Source organism: Hydra vulgaris, chromosome 13 (genome assembly GCF_038396675.1).
Source record: "Hydra vulgaris chromosome 13, alternate assembly HydraT2T_AEP".
Taxonomy (NCBI): Eukaryota; Metazoa; Cnidaria; class Hydrozoa; order Anthoathecata; family Hydridae; genus Hydra; species Hydra vulgaris.
Window position 1 is genome coordinate 5,266,324 of NC_088932.1, and position 5,853 is coordinate 5,272,176.

Below are 5,853 nucleotides of genomic sequence, written 5' to 3' on the forward strand. Positions count from 1 at the left end.
TTATAGTAAATTTTAAAAGCAGTATTTTCAATAAATTAAACTACCAATTTATTATTTTTAACAAATATAATGTAGCATCATATTATGATGATTGGGTAGTGAATCAATTTAACTATATATAAGTTTAATTGGTGAAAAACAAATAAAATTTCAATTAAAAAAGACAAAAACAAACCAAATACAAACGATAGTATATTTTAAAAAATTACAAATTAAAAAAAATTACAAAATTAAAAGAAATCAAAAAAGTCACAGAAAAAAAACGTCAACAAAAAAGTTATAAATATCTTCACTGAGAGATGACATTTACAACCTTTTGGTTGCTGTTTTTTCTTCAGTGTCTCCCAACACCCCGGTATGAATAGCCCTCCATTTAAAGGATGGCTCATCCATACTGCCATTACTTTGCCACTAATCGAAAGACCTCTCCGAGAGAGGTTCTGGGTGTTGGGAGCGAGATCTTTGGTATTCCTCAAATGTTAATGACTCTAAAATTACAAATAGAAGGATATAATAAAATTTAAAAATATTTACAATTTTTTTAAATCAAAATATAAAGCATAACCTCACCTTTTTCACAGGATGAAGAAGATGCTAAAAATAAACTTAAAAAAGTAAATTAAAAAAGTTAAACTTGTAAAAAATTTAATTCTAATTAAAATATGAGTAAAATGCAAACAGTTTAAAAATGTCATATTTATATTGAATAATTCTTTCACCTATTGCACATATTTCTCTGTATAAAATATATAAAATTTAAAACGCAGCCCAACCAGTTATGCTTCTACCAGACACTAAAGACAAAAAATATACCTCAAAATAGTTGATAGCATTATATTTATATATAAATAAATATTTAACTATAATTTTTTTTACCTATTCTCCTCATTTCTTCCGTGAACTTGTCTAAAAAAAGATAAAAGATAATTGAAGCTAAAACTAATAAAAACTAAACTAAAATTAACTATAAACTAAACCAAAACTAAAAAAAACTTTAATTTTTAATATCTGTACCTCATAAGACAACGGTTCGGTTATCCAGTTTTTTGTGAAAATTAGTTATGTATGAGACCTTTTTAGTTTTTTCAGTATCTACATAGGTATAAAGACTGTTGTCCTGCAACAGTGTGAAACAAAGTTTAGTCCAATATAAAGAGTCTGGTATTCCCACAATGTTCAAAGGAAAAACCTCTGTAGTTCAGAAATGATTTTTCACTTTTTTTATTTAACTTTTTATTTTTGTCAAAATTATATTTCATGTGCCTCAAGACAAATTAAATAAGACAAATTAAATAAAACATAAATTTAACCATCAAGAATAAAAAAGCCACTAAAGACTAATTATTTTACTATTTACTCTCTCCTGGACAATTTCTAAAATGTGACAACTGCCCAGTAGGCACGCAACGTTTTATTCACGTTTCAATCACGTGTATTTTAGGTGACTTCGTCCAGGTTACTATTTTACGTGAAAGTCACGTGAAAGTTACGTGCCAAAATATCTCGTCTTTCGGAACTTTTTTTATTCTCAAAAAAAACTGGCATTAGAAATGTGAAATAATATTTTTTATTATATTAATTATTTTTTTATAGTATAGTTTTTATATTCATTATATTAGTTATAATTATTTACTTCTATGATAATACAATTAATTTTTATTGTAGTATTATCATAATTAAAAAAAAAAAAAGTGGTCTATATAATATCTTTTAACGCAATGCATTTATAACAGAACTAAAAACAACAATATATTTTAAGTTGTAATATCTAATATCTAAATTATATCAAATTAAGTTAAATAAATTAGTACCCTATTTGCCGTCCCTATTTGCCACACAAATAAGATTAAATTCAAATACAAGGTATGCTTTTTTTCTACTTTATGATATAATATTTTAGACTGGCGAATTTGTCCATTTTGCTTACTTAATTTAGTACGAAATAAGTTATGTTATAACGAATTTAATATTAAATTAAGTAAGCTACATGGACAAATTATAAGTTCTAGCAGAACTTATTCTTGATTCTTGAGCAATAATAATGTCTCTAGTACTTCTGCATACATTATTACTCAAGAGTCGTTTAGATAAAAACCTAAAATAGATTTTTTTTCTTTATTTGGTTTTTATCAACAAGGTTAAAGAGTTTATCCAAGATAATATCAATAAATAAATGTGTTATGTTATTTATTATTGATATATGTGTATATTATTATTAAATACTTTATCTTTTTATAATATATGACATCTTGATCTCGTGCTTTACTTGTTATAAAGGGTTAATACTTATTTATTTCCTTTTTTTATATTATTTGAATATTATATGATTAATATATATATATTCGAGTTATATGAAATTATTATTATATATATATTATATGACTTTTATTACTATTGTTATTATGTACAATATAAAACAGGTTATTCACGCGGATTTGTTCGATGTTTTCCCCACAAAAAGATAATTATGATGCTATTGTATTTGAAACTGCATTTTACTTATCTTTCAATGTTGACGACCTTCCAATATGTAAAGCAAGTTTCTCTCAAGTATAGCATTGCTTTTTTAAAAATTGTTTAATGATTTAGATCAAAGAAATAGCAACACCAGAAAATCTTGTTGCCAAAACAGTTGGTGACTCACCATGTAAGATTTGTGTTAAAAATTTGTGATTTAAGATGATTATTTAATATTCATATTATTATTAAAGTTTTTATTTGTTTCTTTTGAGCTATATTTGGTGTTGTGAGCTATTATTGGAGAAAATATCAACTTATTCATTAGATAAAGTTTGATGCCTGCTCTTACCCCGTTTCCTTCTTCATGTTTCAATCATGTATATTTTAGGTGACCTTGTCCAGGTGACAATTTTACTTGATTAAAACGTGAATGTTACGTTGCCAAAATATTGTGTATTTTGGAACTTTTTTTATTCATAATAAAAACCTGTGATTAGAAACTTGGAAAGATATTCTTTATTTTATTTACTATTTTTTTAAAATTTAGTTTCAGGGATTATCTTATTCGGGATATTCCCGGAATACCAGATATTTTTCTGAAATTTATATTTTTCCAAATATCCGAAAAGTTTTCCATGCATACAACTTATATTACAACATATAACAGGTATATATTATTCATCTATTTGTTTTTTTGTTGTTTTAGTCATCATTCATACAAAAATTAAGAAAAGTTTTTAAAAAATTGAGAAACAACTTGGATGAATGCAAAATTAAGGGGAAAATGAGGGGGAAAATATTCTGAATTTTTTCAGGATATTTTCTGGATATTTTAGATATAATGATTACATGAAATACGTAGTTTATATATTCATTATTGTAATTACTTTTTATTTTACTTTTATAATAATGTAATTATTTTGCATTGTAATTTTATAATAATTTAAAAAGTAGGGCGTAAGATATCTTATAACGTCGCAATGCATTTTTGACAAAAATAAAATGTCACATATATAATATTTTATCCAAACATATTATCTTATAACTAAGTTTTATCAATTTAGGTTTAATAAATATATTATAAAGCTTAGTTCAAAATTGTGTAACGTTATGGCAGATAATTCTCATATTGCAACACGCAAAAGATTAAACCCTACTACAAGGTATACTTTTTTTTCTACCATATTGTATATTATTTTAGACTGTCAAATTTGTCAATGTAATTAATTTGATAATAAATAAGTTATTATAACTTATTTAATATTAAATTTATTAAGCTACATGACAAATGATAAGTTCTGCATAAAATATTATTGACTAGGAAGACCCAATGGTATTGTTATGTTATTGCCTAGGAATATCATTCTGTAGTAAGACTTAATAACCTTTTAACTTTTAAAGTTTGAGAAAATTCACTTTTCCCTTTTTTTTGTCTTCTTTTGTGATCGCACTTTGTAGTAAGAATTTGATTTAATTCATATCTTGTTGGAGAATGCAACTTGATTCTGAGTTGAATTTTCAGCACTCTGTATTTATTGGTGACCTAATTTGACAATACTTTATTATACATATTTTTAGTTTTATACTTAATATATTATATATAATTAGGGGTAGATGAGGCTCCTTAGCCGTGGTGAATGTTTCCACAGCAAAAGGAGCCTCAAGGTGAAAATCTGACCATGGATAAGGAAAATCGTGATATAAAATCCCCACTATAATGCTTTGTGGTTATGTGATAACTATTACATTTTTATAAATTGTTTTAATTTTTGTGTGCATTCTAAAATGACATTTAATGCTGTTCAAAACTTTGTAGATTACTCATTTAAAGCAACTTTGTGGGCTGTCACCTTTGCATCTAGTGAGTTAATGTATGAACAAGTTAATGCAGAAACAGTTGCAAATATAAGAAGATGAAAAACAAAGAAAACATATTATCATGTTATCACATAGTACACAGATGTTATCACATAAGGTGAGTATAGGTCTTTTTCTAATCACGCCCATCAGTTATTAACTTTATATAGATATAGATAAATCCATAGATAGATATTAGATATAGATATATATAGATAAAAAATATTTTTTTAAACTTGTATTTTTTATTATGTACTTCTTTTTTTTTAATCATCTGTCGACTTTTTTGTTACATCTTTTTTTATTAAATACTTATTTACTTTTTTAGCAATCAGAGTATTTTTTTACACTGTATGTAGTATTGTTTTCTTAAAATTAAATGATTTAGATAAAAGAAAACAAATAACACACTAGAAAATCTTGTTGCCAAAAGTAGTTAGCAACTCTCAAAGTAAGATTTGTTTTAAAAGCTTGTGATTTAAGATAATTATTAAATAATCATACTATTATTTAAGATTTTATTCGTTTCTTTTCAGCTAAATCTGATTCATTAGATAAAGTTTGATGCGTGCTCTTATAGAAGAAAATATCGACTGATTTGTTAGATTGTGTTTGAAGCGTGCTTTTATGGAAGAATAGATATATAAGTTTGAAGCGTGCTCTTCGTAAGTTGCAGATCTACGACTTCGTACTTATTACTTATTGGATATAAGGAGGATATTTTAACAAAAGTGCAGCTTTTGTTACAAATTAAAAATTTTTATGTCAAGAACTAATATACTGACTAATAAAACCATGTATTTTAATACGTATTAAATATTTCCTCGACGATGAGTTTTTTTTCTTTACACGAATCCAAACACTTATAATTGTAATTATAAAGCATAATTATTGCTTAAATATTACGTGCCAAAATTAACGTAAAAAGCACGTCTTTTGGACAGTTTATGGGGACCAAAAAGTCACCTAAATATCACGTCCCAAAAGTAACGTGAAAAACACGTCCATAAATCACGTGAATTGGTCATTTCATGGGGACCAAAAAGTCACCTAAATATCACGTGCCAAAAGTAACGTGAAAAACACGTCCATAAATCACGTGAATTGGTCATTTCATGGGGACCAAAAAGTCACCTAATTGTCACGTGCCAAAATAACGTGAAATTCACGTTTTTGTCACGTCGCTGTGCCTACTGGGTGACTTGGACTACTGAGTGTACAGATATAAATGCTTTATTTAACTGTACTCTAATCACATAATTTATACTTAGTTTTTTTTCCAACTCTCCTAAAAGTAAAAAGAAAATAGTGCTTAAGTACTTGAAGTTTTAAAATTCCAGTTACAGTGCAAAAAACAAATTCCTATTAACAACTACCTAATAGCAAAAACACTGACTTATTTTAGTCTTCAATTCTGTGTCTAAACAATAAAACCACTTAAATGTATAGAAGTTAAAATATCTACTTAACTTTTTAAAAATAAATTCACTAAACTAATATAACCAATACCTTTATTAGCTCTCTCTTGATCAACTA

The 5,853-nt window shown here is 25.9% G+C and overlaps 1 long non-coding RNA gene across 3 annotated transcripts; it reads left to right on the forward strand.

Annotated features, from left to right (window-relative positions):
• Positions 1-1,712: 1,712 nt before the first annotated feature.
• LOC136089369 (uncharacterized) lies at positions 1,713-5,148 on the forward strand. Of its 3 annotated transcripts, XR_010642989.1 has the most exons (7): positions 1,713-1,863; positions 2,590-2,862; positions 3,008-3,127; positions 3,525-3,623; positions 4,277-4,435; positions 4,706-4,768; positions 4,854-5,148. It is a non-coding gene; the product is annotated as an uncharacterized LOC136089369 (long non-coding RNA). The 3 variants fall into 3 exon arrangements; XR_010642988.1 differs by lacking the exon at positions 1,713-1,863 and having other exon boundaries at positions 2,288-2,862; XR_010642990.1 differs by lacking the exons at positions 1,713-1,863; positions 3,008-3,127 and having other exon boundaries at positions 2,290-2,862.
• The last annotated feature ends 705 nt before the right edge of the window (positions 5,149-5,853 follow it).